This window comes from Lynx canadensis, chromosome A3, assembly GCF_007474595.2.
Source record: "Lynx canadensis isolate LIC74 chromosome A3, mLynCan4.pri.v2, whole genome shotgun sequence".
NCBI lineage: Eukaryota > Metazoa > Chordata > Mammalia > Carnivora > Felidae > Lynx > Lynx canadensis.
The window spans coordinates 138026145-138042480 of NC_044305.1; the positions used below are offsets into that span (position 1 = coordinate 138026145).

Consider the following 16336-nt stretch of genomic DNA (forward strand, 5'->3'; position numbering starts at 1 on the left):
GATATGGTGGAGATTTTGGAATTATTGGACCAGAAATTTAAAATAACTCTCATTAACATGCTAAGGGCACTTACGGATGAAGTCGACAGCATGCCATCACGGTAGGTAATGCGAACAGAGGTGGGTGGTCTAAGAAGGAACCGGAAGGAAATATTAGAAATAGAAAACGCTGGGGGGCGCTTGGGGGGCTCAGTCAGTTAAGTGTCCAACTCTTGGTTTTGGCTCAGGTCATGATCTCACAGGTGGGACTGAGCCCCACTTTGGGCTCTGCACTGACAGCGTGTAACCTGCTTGGGTTTCTCCCTCTCCCTCTCTCTGTCTGCTCCTCCCCTGCTTGTGCTCTTAGTCTCTCAAAATAGGTAAACATTAAAAAAAAAATGAAGAAACACTGTAACAGAAGTAAGAATGCCTTTGATGGGCTCGTTGGTGCAGTGGACACAGCTGAGGAAAGAATGAGTGAGGTGGAAGATATATGTCAATAGAACTTCGCAGACTGAAATGCAAAGAGAGAAAAGGTAAAAGATAGGAAAGTCCTATGGGACAATTACAAAAAGTATGACAGGGTGCCTGGGTGGCTCCGTCGGGTTGAGCATCTGACTCTTGGTTCGGCTCGGGTCATGATCACGTGGTTTGTGGGGTTGAGCCCTGCGTTGGGCTCTGCACTGACATCGTGGAGCCCGCTTGAGATTCTCTCTCTCCCTCTCCCTCTGCCCCCATTCCCCTGCTCGTGTGTGGGTGTGCCCTGTCTCTCTAAAAAAATAAAAATGAAAAAAAAGGTATGACATATCCATAATTGGGAGAACAGAAGGAGGGAAAGGAGGGGAAGAACAGAAGAAATATTTGAAGCAATAATGGCTGACAACTAAAAAAATAATGGCAGACATCAAAGCACCGATCCCGTGGTTCACACACTTAGCAGAAAGGCCCAAATCCAGAACACCGACAGCACCAAACGCCGGTGAGTGTGTGGGGCACCTGGCATTCTCATCATTGCTGGTGGGAATGCAAAACAGCACAGCTGCTCTGGAAGATGATTTTGTGCAAAGCTAAACACACTCTCACCGGACGATCCAGCAGTCCCTTCACACTCCTTAACATTTACCCAACGGAGATGAAAGCTAATGTCTACACAAAAACCTACACGTGTGGGGCGCCTGGGTGGCGCAGTCGGTTAAGCATCCGACTTCAGCCAGGTCACGATCTCGCGGTCCGTGGGTTCGAGCCCCGCGTTGGGCTCTGGGCTGATGGCTCAGAGCCTGGAGCCTGTTTCCGATTCTGTGTCTCCCTCTCTCTCTGCCCCTCCCCCGTTCATGCTCTGTCTCTCTCTGTCCCAAAAATAAATAAACGTTGAAAAAAAAAATTAAAAAAAAAAAAAAACCTACACGTGGATGTTTGTAGCAGCTTTATTTGGAACTGCCAAAAATTAGCGGCAAAAATTGAGGGAATAAATGTCTTTCAATAGGTGAATGAATAAACCAAGTGTGATAAATCCATACAATATCATATTATTCAACAGGAGAAAGAAGTGAGTTGTCCAGCCGCAAAAATACATGGGGGACCATTAAACCCACGTTGCTTGCTGAGAGCAGCCAATCTGAATAGGTCACACAGTGTAAGATCCCAACTGTATGACCTTGCGGAATAGGTAGAACTATGCAGATGGTGGACAGGTCAGTGGTAATCAAGTCAAGGGGTTCAGTGCTGGGGGAAAGAAGGAGCAGGTGGAGCCCAGGGGATTTGTAGGGCAGCAAGCCTGTTTTTTAGGACACTGTGATGGTGGATGCATGACGCGATGCGTTTGGCAAAGTCCACAGAACGTACAACACAGAGAGTGACCCTACCGTCATCTATGGATTTTTGTTAGTAATAACGTATTGATATTGGGTCATCCGTTGTATTGGGTCATCCGTTGGGACCTGTTGTATGTGAAGGACCGTGGGAAGGGGACAGAGGGTCCATGGGAATTCACTGTAATTTCAGCTCAATGTTTCTGTAAATCTTAAAACTGCTCTAAATAAATATAGTTTATTGATTTATAAAATCCTCTGGGATAAAACTGAATGTTTAGGTATATTTTCTTCCAGTATTTTTCTGGGTATTTAGCTCAGTTGTGTTGGCATTGAACAGCCTAATCTTTTTGCTTAATAATAAATCTTTATAATACATCTTCAGGATTTGCCCACGTCACTAAATATTCCATTAAGACAGAGCTGTGCATGGCTGTCTAACATTCCGTCATGTGAGTGGTTCTCACAGATGGACGTGGAGGTTGCTTTCTGCTACTCAACATTCTCTTTACAGAAGTCTTTTTGGGAATTTCCGATAATTCTCTTTGAACAAACTCTGAGATGTGGAATTATCGCAGAAAAAGCGAGAAACACGCTTGTGGGGCTTTTTGGTGCTGTTTTGCCTTCGGCTTTTACCGATCCGCACTCCTCTCAAAAGTGTCAGCATCCGAAAGGGTGGAGTCAGTTTGACGTTCTTGTTGGAAAAGACTCCCACGGACGCCTGTCTCCGCCCACTGCACAGGAATCGAGCAGTGGCAACTCTCCACGGCGCCGAGATGTGGAAACGAGTAGAGGGGCTCGTGTCCCTGGGTCGCTGGGCGTGCTGGCCGCGGCATCGGGGAGACAGGGTGTGCGGTGGGCACGGCGGGACAGGCAGCCCAGGGCACGGGGAGGGCTCCCGGAAGGCGGGGTAGTCCCAGCAGGTGTAGAAGGAAGGACTCACGCCGGTGGCATGCCCAGCGGCGTAGACATCAGCATCACACAGGACGTTGGTCTGGTGTAGTGAGAGTGTCACTGGGGGTGAAGGGCATGGCAGCAATGGCCAGAGGTGGGGCTGGGGACACGAGAAGGGCGAAGCTTCGTGTGGCACGCAAGGTAACTGGGAGACCGCGGGCAGTTAACAAACTGGTTTTGGTAGATGCATAATAGAGCTCAAATCGTGATTTGAGTTTTTTAAACTTTTTGTTTGGAAAATTCTAAGCATACATGGAAGAATAAAGAATTGAAGTCCCAAGTGCACAACCAACAATCAGCTTCAAAATTATCAGCACGACTAATCTCATTGCATTTACACCGCGTCCTACCCCCTCTCCCCACAGATCAGCTATCATATCGTTTCATCCTTAACTGTTTTAGTGAGACTGTCAGAGAAGGAGGCTTTTAAACAAGAAAAAACAAAACCGTAGTATCATGACCATGCCTGAACTGATGAACGATAATGTCTTCATAGTACCGTCTGTCCATTTCTGGACACACACACGCATGCACACACACATGTGCACGCATGTGTGCACGCACGCATGCCCGCACACACGCATGCACACACACACATACACACACACACACACACATTTAACAACTGGTAGGTTTTGGGGCAGGTTCCAAAGGAGGTTCAGATCTCTGCCTTGGTTTTTCCCCTCCATGTGGACCCAAACACTTTTCCTCTCCTAGCGTCTCCCTCCTCGGTCTTGCGGGTGCAGCTTCCAGCCTTCCCTGCCGAGCCCAGATGCACAGACCACCTGCCACACCCCAGACCTCGGGCACTGTGTCCGCAGAGGGGGCCGCTGTCCTCAGATGGCTCACCTGTGTCACCTTTCCCATCAGAGTGAGCGCCTGGCTGTCAGCCGTCCCCGCGTCTTCTCCTGGCCACCTGCTCACTGTGCCTGGCGGTGGTAGCCATCCATGGCTTTGCGCCACCCCATCGATCGCATGTCGGGGTTCACGGAGGCCACTTGGTGCCCGGCTTTGTTGAAGCTGCTTTGTTGGAGCTGCAGTCAGAAGGCTTCCTGTTTGGCTGTGCAAGTAGCTCCTTTTCGTGGAGATTTCCGGGAGGTTCAGAAACCACCCAACAACCAATGCCTTGTGGGTGCACAGGAGGGACAGGGCGGGGCCCGGCCGGCGGTGGCAGGGGCCACCACGGAGCTGGGAAGCTGCCCGGGCTCCTATTAGGGTGGGAAGGAAGTAACTCTAAACCCATAGGATGTAAAGTCACCAGCTGGTGCCTACTCTAATGCTTGGTGCCGCCATCATCGTGACAAATAAACCCTCATTCAACGCGTACTCACCCATCGCCGCTCTATGAGTCACTGCAGGTGAATAGATATTGTTCTTTTCATTTTGGTGTATCTGCTATGTGCTCTCGTGGTTTATAATCGTGGTTGTTAACAGCAAGTTATATGCTAGAGATAAATCTTAATGTTTTTTAGAATCAGAATAAAAAATGTCCCCAGCTTCCTTCTCCAGAATCGTTCATTTTCCTGGACTTCCCTGACAATATTTATGGTTTCCTTTTCCAAGGATGTCATTGTTCGTGCAGGATGACCTCTATTCCAGTGGGTCCATTTTGCTTAAGTCCTTTAAGATGATTAATTGATGATGACCTTTGAATTAAAATACCATATTTCTTGATTCCAAGATGGATATTTTTCACCTGTGAGCGTTTCTGAAATCTGAATGTAGCTTGTAATTGATGGTTGCTTTTAACGGGTCTTTTTTTTTTCTTGAAAAGCTGTTAATAAATAGATGGTACATCTTGTAATTGATGGCATCTGAGAATCAAGGAAATATGGTAATTCTCTCCCAGTGGCGTCACCAGCGTAAGGGCTCGCTTCCTGACCGGCTTAATGAATTCCATCTCATACACTTTGGCTGAGGAACGTTCTAAGAAACCTCACCAAAACTCTGTACAGTTTCCTCATTGTATCCCCTTATTTGTTGATTTCAGACTGTTTTCTGGTTCCTGTCAGAGAATCGTTTTCTGCTCCCTGTTCAGTCACAGGACCAGACGGGTGTGCAGAAGGTCCTTATGCTGTCGTCTCTGTCGAGAGCAAGTTGGCCCAACCAGCCCCCGTTCACCACATCCGGGCACTGCCCTACGTCCCCCACCTCACCTTAACAGTTTTGGGTTTCTGCAGGAGGACTTTTGGGACCACAAATCTACCGCCGGAGGATCCGTAGGGAAGATGTCTAGCTAGCTGACGACTTAAAAGCAAACACTTAAAAATATGACAACATTCGCCCTGAAAGGGACACTTTGCTTGCAGAGAAGGGAAAGATAATTGATGAAGCTTGTTATTTATGAAAGGAAAAAGGACAATGCCTTTTAAAGGGGGGGAACATAGAGTTTTTAGGTTTTTTCCCCCCTAAAATGGATGGTTCCCTTTTCCTTAATGGGAGAGAATTAATGGCATCGACGTACTAATTGCCACGTAAGCATTTCGAGGAAGCACCTCGGCTTGAGAGTTTTAAGGCTGTCGCGTTAATGCAGGCCCCGTGTCGTGCGGCTGACGGCCCTGTTTTGACAGGCGTGAGCACGGCACACGCACATGCTGCTTGGCCGCGTGTGGCCAGGAGACGGGGCCACGCTGCCGGCATTTCAGGCAGGGGCTGAGACTTTCGAAAGCTGGTTGGTTGCTCAGGGCTCCCATCTGGAAACAGACAGAGACCAAAAGGAAGAAAAAGACTGCTTCTTCCCGCTTTGTCCCTTCCCCCTTGGCTTACTGTGGCCGGCTTCTACACATTTGTTGTGTCCTCGGAGCGCTTGAAATCGCGACTTACTGTGCTTTAAGGGAAAAAAATGAACTGCCAGATCTAATGTCAAATATCAAAATGCGACGTCCAGGGATGTTGGGACAACATCAGCTTCCCCGAAACCGCTAGATTTGAGGAAGCACCTACAAGCGCCCCAGGCCACCACAGAGCCAGAGGGCGGGCAGGGACCTCTGCGAGCCCAGCAGCGGTCGCCACGTCCCCGGTGACGCTCTGGGCCCTGTGAGCAAGAATCTCTCCTTTACTCCCAGAGGAAGTGCTGGTGTCCACCCGCCACGATCTCCTTCGCTCCCCCACCTCTCCTCCTCGGAACGATGGCCCGTGTCCCCGCACCACACCCCCGCCACTGGGACTGTCAGGTCAGTGGCTGACGACGGGGCCTGTGTGATACTCTGCCTCAGAAATCTTCTGTTCCCTCCTCTTGTCCCTCAGAGCCTTGGGCCTCACAGACCTCCCCTGGAGGCCCTGATGGAAACACCAGACCTTGTCTCCCAGGACGCCCCCCGCCCCACCATACCCAGCTCAGCTCTGGGTCCCCACCCCCGACCCAGCGCCTGGTAGTAAGTTGGTGTTTATTGCAAGAAAAGAAGAGTGCTCCAAAAGTCCGTGTGTGTCCTCTCCACTGAGGAGCTCTCCTGGTTTATCTGTGCATCGCCTCCACTGGCGATGAAATCAGAGTGTGAAAGCATGAAGCAAAAGTATGTCTCTTTCATTTACTGGTTCCTGGCTTATTGGTTCTGGCTTGGCGTGCAGTAAGGGCTTAATAAACGTGCGTTGTTCTCACCAGCAGAATCTACTTGTCCCCAGGTAAGGCTCGTCCCGTCGTGCCTCTGAGACTTTTCCCATGTTGCGCCCCTCCCCTACCGGTCGCTGTAAGGTCCCTGTCCTCCCACGAGGTGCTTTAGCATGCTTTTATAATAATGTATACCCAACGGGGGACAAAGGGGGACTTTTCCCTCCTGTAAGCATCTCTGTCTTCGCGGGCACCCGCTCCCTGGAGCCTGGGGTCCCAGCGTCCGCGGCAGAGTATTCCCTGATTACCCCTCATCCTAATGGCACAATGATAATAAAGTATTTTAAAGCGTGCCTTCTCTTTGTGAAAGAGAGGAAGGAAGCATCGCCCTTTATTTATAAGTCGCGGAGGTCGTTACGGTGAAGGAACCTGGGATGTGTCTGTGAATGTCAGTGAGCCTACTCTGAAAGAACGCGTGGGTGGAAATGACGCTGTGCCGAGAGCCACCGTGCACGTGGCCACCTGTGCCTGCTCTCCTCAAGCCGCGGGGGCCGCGGGTCCCAGCCCCACATAGGGTGCCCCGGTTGTCCCCTGGACGGGTGTGTGTGTGCTGTGACCTGCAGCGTTGTGCTGCAGGATGACAGGGAATAGTGGAGATGAGAAGAAAAAAACCCGTTCTTCTGGACCAGACTTGGAGCGAGGACACCAGGAAACCTCTGTGGGAAAGACCCTGGGGGCAGAAGGAGACCCGTGGTGCGAACCAAGGACCGTGCCCAGCGCAGGCATGGGCAGGCTGATCGCAGGTCCTCAGGGGCCCAGGTCGGAACACCGGCACACGCTTGCACTCCGTCCAGTCCCGGAGGCAGGATGAACCAGAAGCTTCCGTGTGAAGCTTCACAGGGAGTGAACGAATGAAGCCGGGGGCTTCTGTCTTGGTTTTCTCCTGCCAGTGTCTCCCTCGAGCAAGGTCATTGAGGCAGAAACAGCCAGTGTGCTCATCTGCAGGGACAAAGGGGACAGGGTGCCCGAAGTCGTGGGCGTTTAAGATCTGTGCCAAGGAAGGCTCGACCCTGGGAGCCGGGGGAGCGGTTTCTGTCAAGGTGCTACCGCTCCCGGGCCGTGTTGCTGGTCACCTGCCTCTCCGGCTGGGCTAGCGCCCCCGTCTCGGTCCTCTGGCTGGCATCCCTGCTCCTGACAGGGCGCACTGTTCCAGCGGGGGGGGGGGGCCCTTGGGTGCCGGGGCTCTGTCTGCCCTGCGTTGTGCAGGTCAGACACACGCTGGGTGAGCAGTTAGGTGAATATCTTCTCCCTTTACTCCTATCAGTCACGTCTTACTCGTGTCTGTTCCGGATCGGCCGTGTCCCCTGGTCCAGCCGCCGGGGTGAGTCAGCAGGTGTATCCTGGCACTTGCCAAGCCTCCAGGTGTAAATCACCAGGCCAGGACCTGGAAACCATCACATGCACTTCGAGAGACACTTCCTGCCCTCCAGAAGCTCTGGTTTAGGAGGGAGATAAAGTGAGGCCTGTCCGGAGCTAACACAGGGTTGATCCCCGTGGGCCGTTACTAAGTTGATTGTCGACCTGTGATCACACGGCTGCTTGCGCTGCACCCTATTTCCGCCACGCATGCCCTCAAACGCTCCCCCCGTCTGCCGCACCAGTGGCTCTGACAAGGCAGCAACAAGGATTGGATGCATTGGATGCAAGGATTGGCTTCCTGGAGTCAGACACCCAGTGGGGCTCAGGACGCATCCTTGAGTGAAGGAATGAGCGGATGAGGCCGCTGGCTCTGGGCAGGACGATGGGGAACAGCCACCGCAGAGGCGGCATCCAGTTGGTCTCACGGCCAGGACGCTGGCTAAGAGTGCGGTGCGGACAGGTCGTCATCTGGGGGGCCGGGTGCGGCTGCCCCGGGGGAGAGAGGCCGCGGTGCTGACCCTGCCTGGAGGGCGCCACGGGACAGGCCTGCGGGAGGGGACGCGGTGGCTGGGACCAGCGCTGCGACCTGTGCGTGGATGTGCGGAAAGTTTAGGGGCTCCTGGGTGGCTCAGTCCATTGAGCGTCTGCTTGATTTCGGCCCAGGTGATGATCTCACAGTTCGTGAGTTTGAGCCCTCCATCGGGCTCTGCGCTGACAGCGTGGGACCCTCTCTCTGCCCCTCTCCCACTTGAGTGTGAGCTCTCCCTCTCTCTCTGAGTAAATGAACATACGCAATAAAGGTCATGTGCCTCATTTCATCGTTTTTATCATCTCAATAACTTTCTCGTACAGAAGTATAGAACACACAGCCTCCCAACACTTTCAAAATGTTTGTATGTTTAATTTACTGAGGGCAGTCCTGAAGAAAATCACTGGGTTGTATAACTAGCTGTTAGAAGATAATTTGCTAGTTACTCTCTCGTCTCGGAATGTCGGCCAGGCTCTGCCTCTGATACAGTGACTGCGGGTGAATCCTCTTGCTGGCATATGAGACATGCTAACAGGTGAAACTTGCCATTTAGAACATCAGTTCAGCATTTGCACATGTTGGCTATGGTTTCTCCCCTCTGGACCAACAGCAGAGAAGGGTGCTTCCTCCCGGGGGCGTGGACGGCTCGAGGGGCACCCATGGAGGCCGAGCCCACCGTGATGGAGATGCCAGACCACGGTGGCCGTGGGTGCACAGCGCCCCCTGGAGGACACGCCCCCCCCCCAGCAGTTCTGTGACCCGGCATGGTGGCCCGCCCTGCCTCGTGTGTAGCTGCTGAGCGGAGTGCCCCTGCTCAAGATGGCTCCTGGAGCCAAAGCTGGGGAGATCCGGACGCGGGATCCGGCAGCCCGGGTCTGTGGCCGCCGAGTGGGGACAGCTGCCACTGCACAGTGTGACATTCCAGCCCATGGTAACGGAACGTAAGCTGTCTTCTTGAAGCCTCTGGATTCTCGAGCCATCAAGTGCCGGGGTGATGGAGCGTGTTTTAAGCGCATTTACCTGCACACACTAGTTACTTTAAGTTCCGTGGAGCTGCGCATTCCCTCCGGGGCCGGGGAGGAGGTGCTGCTGGGGCCAGGAGAGCTCCAGAAGGCAAATCGTCCAAGTGAACTCGGAGGAGCAGAGCAGGGGAGGCACGAGGCTTCCAGAAGAGCCCGCAGACCCTGCGAGGCCGCTGTGCCTGAAGAAAAGGAGGCTGATCTGTGCCCAGCAGTGTCCTCTGGCCACCGTGTGCCGATGAGCCCACGCACTCAGGCCGGGAGCAGGTGGACGCTTGCCTCTTCCCAGGAAGCAAGAAATACAGCCAACGTCCCCGGGGCCATCCGGGCCGGCGCCCAGCGCTTGCGAGGCGAGGGGTGGGCCCCTTCCCTGGGGCCAGGCCAGCGGCACTGGGCAGGCGCAGACCAGCCTGGAGAGAGCGTCTCTGGGCGGCTGGTGTTTGGGGTCTCCCCTGCGGGAGCCCCGTGAGTTACAAGACCCGCGAGCGGCTCTCGGGACCAAGGACAGCTGGAGGCTGGCCCGTCACCTGCAAATGCCACAGTTAATCTCTCATGATTGCTCCTAAATGGGGATTTTAAGGATTTAATGAGGATACATGGATGGAGACAGGCCCATTTAAACTCCAAGCTCTCACTTGACATTTTACTTGAAGGGTCGTAGGTTGACGAGGAGGCAGAATCTTTGTCCCGAGCTCCTGAGCTGCTGGCGGAACGGAGCTCCCCCAGGACGTTAGGGACCGAAGGGGTTGGGACGGGGCCCCTGAGCCATGCTATCTGTGGATGAACCATTCTGCTTAATAGGCACCAAAGATTTGCTCTGGATGAGGGCAAGCGCACCACCACACAGGCCTGAACACCCGAAGTTCGTTAACGGTCACGCCGTTGGCCTGCTGGTCTCAGCGTGTTCAAGCCAGCCTGCCTGGTGGACAATCGTGGACGTGGCCTCTACCCAAACTCAGTCACTTCCTGGCTGTGTGATCGCGGGCGACGCGTGGACCGCTGGGCTAGCGCGTTCCCCATCTGTAAGACTGGGATGGTGGTTGGCCTGTGAGGTTGTCATAAGGATTAGCAGTAAGTTATGTCCTTGGCACACAGTAGGTGCTCCATGACTGACAGCTAGCAGTGCCTCGTACTTGGAATCCACGAGACTTCCCTCCGCGCGCCGACCTTTCGTGCCGCAGGGGTGTGCGGAGCGCCGGGAGCACAAAACCAGCCGAGGCAGCGTCTCCAGCCTCAAAGTGCTTTCTCACGTCAACTTTAAACATTCACGGGTAAGAATCTTTAGGACCACAAGTGCCCCATTTTCGCACTGCTTCAAATACATACACGATGGTCGTGGTTTCTTACACATGGCGAGTCCTTTCCTTCTAGTTTAGTTTTGAGCAAACTGCAGTGGAGGGAGAGCAGAGGAGTAACTTTGCCTCCCACCTCTGACCCCCGTGCGTGCAGTACATCGTGCAGACTCCTCCTCGCCGGGCGCGCTGCACGGAGAGCTCCCTCCTTTGTTGCTTCTGTGACGTGGGACCCGCGTGGTGATCGTCAGCACTTCCTTCGGGGCTGGCACATCGACTGTCAGTGTGGCCCCCGGTGTCCCTGCTCCGGTTTCCCCCGCCCACTCTGCGGCATCGCCCTGGTCCCGGGATGAAGCATTTCAGCCCCGGGACACTCCTGATGGTTCTCTATTCCACGCTGGATCTCGATCTGAGGAAGAAACTCCCGAAAATGGCCTCCGTCATTTCACGCTCCCGCAGGAAACTTGCATGGATAAAGGTAACGCTGCCATTTGTGATAAGCCGGACGCCACACTCTTTGCAGAGGGACCTCCCAGCGCAGTCTTGCTCTGTCCGTGGGCTCAGACAAGCCGAGCATGTCTACGTCTGGCCCGTGTCTGCCTTTGTTCTGGGCTCGTCGTGGCCCCATGTCCTCCAGCGCCTTTCTGGGCTTTTGTCCAGAGTGATGCCTCTCAGACCCTACCCGTTCTGTAAGACGATGTCCAGAGGGCTGTGCTCCATGAGGGGTGGCCCGGACCCTCCTCCGTACTTCCAGTGCTCCGTGTCGTTAGTGGTCGGTGCTAGCTTTGCCCCAGCGTCTCCTGCCCTGGTCGTGAGCATCTGGAGAGCAGAGACCTGCTTGTAGTGGCTCCCTTCTCCCCAGCCCTCCTCCCCCTGACAGACGCGCTTGAGAAAACCCTGTGAGTTGTAGTGAAACAGATCAAGTGGACTGTGGGACCTCTCTCTCCAGCTCCGGGATGAGCGCCCGCCCTGCCGTGACGGGCCGCCCCGAGTTTTGTGCAGATCTCTGTGTGGAGCCCCCGGTGAGCCTGCTCGTTAAACGCACGGGGAGAATGCAGGCTGTGGCTTCCCCAACACGTTGCTGTTGCCGCGTGGCCTCGGTACGTGTCACCTGGGCTGGAGCTGCGGGGACGAGCGTCCGCCCAGCAGAGCCGCATCCGGGGGGAGGGTGACGCCGCCTTCTGTGGGGCTTTGACCCTTTTCCCTGCGGGTTAAAAAGTCCCTGCATGGGGATTATTTGAGCAGCAGAGTCCTCACTTGGGAAACTGCGGCACGTTCACGTGCTCACGTGGCTCCCCGCCGGCCTCGTCACCGGGAAGGTGAGGCCGGGGGACGGTGCTGAGTGGAGGAAGGACAAAACTCTACCCTGTGAGCATGTACCCACTTTTAACTCTGAGTCTGTCACCGCCCTCGGATCGGAGGGGGCAGTCACGCTGGGAAGCCGGGCCTAAATGAGGCTTCGGGTACAGTGGGCTCAAGTTCTGAGACGGAATGGAACAAAACGACAGGGAAAGCACTAGACGCAGGCGGGCATGATGGCTGACGGGAAGAGTGGGGCGGTGGACCGAGCCCTCGGGAGTGTTGTTCCTCGGAAGGTAAAGCACACGATGACGGGGCCCCACATGGAACTTGTGCTGTGGGGGGGGGGGTGTTGTGCAGACAGCCTGCCTGGGCACGTGGGGCCCTCCCCCGCCTCCTCCCCCACCTGGGCACACGGGGTCCCCCCTACCTCCTCCTACGTCTGATCAGTCAGGCAGACTCGTGTGGGCGTTGACACCTGTCCTCCCTGTGGGGCCCGTCCCCCCACCGACCACCATAAAAGGAAGACAGCCACAGTGGGGAGAGAAAACAAGGGGCACGCGGATGAGCGAGGCCCTGGCTTTTAAGCAAAAGGAGGCTTGGCTGCTGCGGGGGTTATGCCGGAACTGAGACATGCTGTGGCTGCAGCCATGGGAGGACGGGAAGGGGGAGGGGCAGGGCCGGCAGCCTCGTGCCCTCTCGGAGGCAGGGGGAGACTGCAAGGGGAGGGTGGCTTCCAGAAGTCTCTGGGCTGGTCGGTGGCCGATTCTCCCCACCGGGCCGAGCTCCCCGCGGTGGAAGTCAGTTGAATATGAATCCGGCTTTGGGGACGGATTTTATTTTTCTGGGCCTCGTTTTCCTGGCGTGTGCGGTTTTAGAGCATACAGTAAACAGAGCCTCTTGAGGCTCACTCGGGGGGTTCACAACGTGTGGGCCAGTGTGTGCTCCTGTCTGCACGAGGGTCATTGTTCTGTGTCAGGAACAGCTGGGCCGGGCCGGGCCAGCAAAATTCCCGGAGGCTCTGATGTCCCTGCAGATGCGCTGAGAGGCGCCAGTAGGAATCCAGCTCAGGCGTTGCTGGTCTGTCCGTAGTGCTGACGGGGGTCTCGGGGAGCCAGAGGCAGTGTGCCAGGAGCTCTCAGTGGAAGGGTGGGGAGGGTCAGGAAGGGCTTGATGACCTTGGAAGGACCCTCAGAGTCCTGCTTTGCTTTCTCAGGTCCCTGCAAGGAGGCTCCCAAGGCATTGGCCCCACGGAGCTGGTCTCTGCGGCCCAGGCGTCTACGTGGTGGTTTTGGACCCAGATGGACGCCAGTATTGTATTGACCGTGCGCTACCAGTGACTTCACGTGGCGCAAACCTACACGCCCAACTCAAAACCCACACAGCACTCACTTCGGGGGACTCGCTGTGGTGACGCAGGTAAGCTCGGGGGACTGAGCTTAGCGGTGGATGGAAGGGAGCAGCCCGGGGCACCTTGGCTGGTGGGACCCCAGCCACGTTGAGTGTGACACGGGAGCCGAGGCCGGAAGTACTTAGCTCCCACTACCTTTGACAGTGATACGCACGTGATCCCGTTTCCTGGGACACATTTGCTGCACAGAGTGGAGTTCAGCGGCGTCATCCTGAGTCTCGCTTGATCCGTGTTGTTCTCACTTAAAAGGAGGCTTCACACTCATCCAGGAAGTGGAGTGTTGAGGTCACGGTGCCCCCGGTAGGAAGCGCCCCATGAAACGGGGACACGGTAAACCTGAAATTGGTAGGATCGGTAATTTTACGTTAAATCAGACACTGCCTTGTGCCAACTTCCAACGTGGCAAAGTGGTAGCGGGCTGTAAAAATCTCAAGAAAATTCGCAACCCCGGAGAGGTTGAATAGTTTGTCCTGGAGAGGTGGAGCCAGGATCCCAACCCAGCCCTTCATGACTGAAGTCCGCTGCTCTTTCCGCCTTGCCTTGGTCCCGCCCAGGCTGGAGCACAGGCGTGCCCTGGGGCACAGAGTTCGGGGACCACCACCCGATTTCCGTGGGATGACTTCCGTGTCTTCTAGGACACGGGGGCCAGCTGATGAGGCCCTCGTGCCGACTGGGTTGGTCCCTGCTTCTCACACCTTCCCGAACTTGCCTTTGCCTCTGGTGAGTCATTCGAACCACAAAGGATAAATAGCCTGGGAGCCGAGCATCAGAAGGAGATCCGGAACCCAGCCAGCTCTCTGCGACGGTGGCGCAGAGGACCCCGTGAACCGACAGCGGAGCCGGGGACCCCGCACCCCACAGACGTTCCCATGGAAGTTGATGTCGAACTGAAGACACTCTGAACCCTTGACAAGGGCTGAGTGTTGAAGACGCTGCGGGCAGGTGGAGTAGGGGTCTCCTCCGGAAGACAGAGGTGCGGAAATGTGAATAGCTCAGTTTAGCTCCGAATTTGTGGACCTGAAAGCATCTGGCTCTTTTCAAAGTCTTTCTTTGCGATCTCTTTGCCGCTAGACGTGCCTCCCTGCCCGCCCACAGGGACGTCCTCTGTTGCTGCCAGAGATCTGTTCCTCATCTGTAGAGTTGATTTGCTTCCTTCTCTGCTCGGTGCCCTCACTGCCTCCTGGACAGAGTGGGGTACAGGGACCCGGCCTCCCCCTCCTCGTCTCTTCTGATGCCCTGACCTTCACCTGACCTCAGCCACACAGACTGTGGTCCTTTCCCCAGGCTTCTACTCATGCTGCACAGACTGCTACCTGTCCCTATTTCTGAGAAAGGCAGACTCGTTCTCCAAGTCACGGCTCAAGGACTACCGCCTCTTGGAAGGCTCCCTTGACCCCAGGTCTTCTAGTGACAGTTCTAGAATTTTACGTTTCAGGACTGTTTCCTGCTTGTCCGTCTGCCTGAAGAGTTCTTGTGACCTAGGGAAGCAGGAAAGCTCCGGGCTTTCCATTTTACCTCTGGGCCAGCAGATTCTTGACAAATTGTGGTACTCTGTACACACAGGTGAATAAAGTAGGCGACTTCTTTGTGACTTCAGATGAGAAGCAGATTTTTGCTGAGAGGATACATTTGTCGTAAAAGAATTTGTCGCAGACATACGTTGATTTCTCAGCAAATACTTCACGAACCCCTTGTATGTGCTTAGTGTGGAACTAGCATAGGGAGCGGAACAGGATGTGAAAGCTTGTGGGGAAAGGACGCTTCGCTTCTTCCAAGCAACTGTGTCTGCGGGGTCTAGAACAGGGCCTGGCATGCTGTGAGCCCCCAGCGAACACGTACCGAGTGAATGAACGAAGATCTCCAGCGCTTACAAGGACTTTCACGCAGGCGGTCCTCACGTCAATGTTCCCAGTTTTAGATGAGGAACGGAGGCCTGGAGACGCTTGCGACTTGCCCCGGGTTCTCAGAGTAGATCTCAGCACAGAGTGAGCAGCGGAAGTTTGTTGCGGCTTCCAGTTGGGGGTCTGTGCGCTCGTGTGTATGGTTCATGCTTCACTCAGCAGACTCCGGGCACCCGCAGGGAGCAAGCACTTACCTCGTGGCTGAATCGCTCCGAAGCGAGTCAGAGGCGCTTGGCGGCGGCCTGCCCGGGAAAGGCTGTCTCGCTCGCCAAGGTCTGTCTGCAGCGTGCTGACCAACAGCAAGCACAGCGCCCGGGGCTGAAGGCTTGCTGGGGGTCTGTCTGCGTTACGTCGGTGAGGGTCCTCATGCGGGGCGGTGAGCGTGGGGCGTGGCTCAGTGGGGGCCACGGTGAGAGCGTGGCCACGGCCCACTGAGCGCGTACGGCATGCAGGCGTGTGTAGGGTTTTGGGACAGAGAGGGAAGGCAGGGCCCCTCCCTCGAAGGAGTCCCAGCCGGTCACGTTCGAAGATGTGTGTGCAGCGTCACGTCGATCACAGAACGGAGGCATCCAACCGATGTGGCGGGAGCGGGGACAGATTCAGAGAGGAGAGGGTGGCTCGTCGGGACCCCGGAGGTGGCGTGAGGTTGAGGGATTGGAATCACCTTCAGAACAAAGGGAGCGGCAGGGTCAGAGCCCGCGTGCTGCTGGAGAATGGGCAGCATGTTGGGCTGAACAAAGTGGAGGCACGGAGAGGCTGGGAGAGACGGGGCGGCAGCCGCTAAGGAATACTTGGAGGCCTGTCTGGGCCAGAGAGGGCCGTCCCCAGAGCTGAGGCTAAGGCTCACGTACGGGCGGGTGCCGAAGACCAGGCGTGGAGCCCGAGCGGGGCCGAGCAAGGTGGAAGCAGGGCCCACGCCCCGCGGACCAGAAGCATCTTCTGCCCTGGCCTGGGACTCAGGGCCCCGAGTCTCTTCCTCCTCACACATCTCTGCCTCTGTGTCCTCCTCGGGCCGATCCGGGCCCTCCCCGGCGTGGGGGGCAGCTTTCACTCCCCGTGCCCTTTGGCACCTTGCCTCCTGGGCCAGGCTGAACTTCCGCTTATCTCCCTGGAGCGAGGACACGAGGTGGTGCGTGCCCGTCAGGAGGGGGGCCCTCGCCCAGCCTTCCCCTCGTCCG

General features: G+C 55.6%; 1 long non-coding RNA gene across 1 annotated transcript in view; it reads left to right on the plus strand.

The window, feature by feature from the left end:
• The window catches only part of LOC115511164, a 102038-nt gene that overhangs the window by 72388 nt on the left and 13314 nt on the right, over positions 1-16336 (plus strand). The window contains exon 2 of the long non-coding RNA XR_003967968.1: positions 13063-13265. This is a non-coding gene — a long non-coding RNA (uncharacterized LOC115511164). The remainder of the gene's footprint in view (positions 1-13062; positions 13266-16336) is intronic.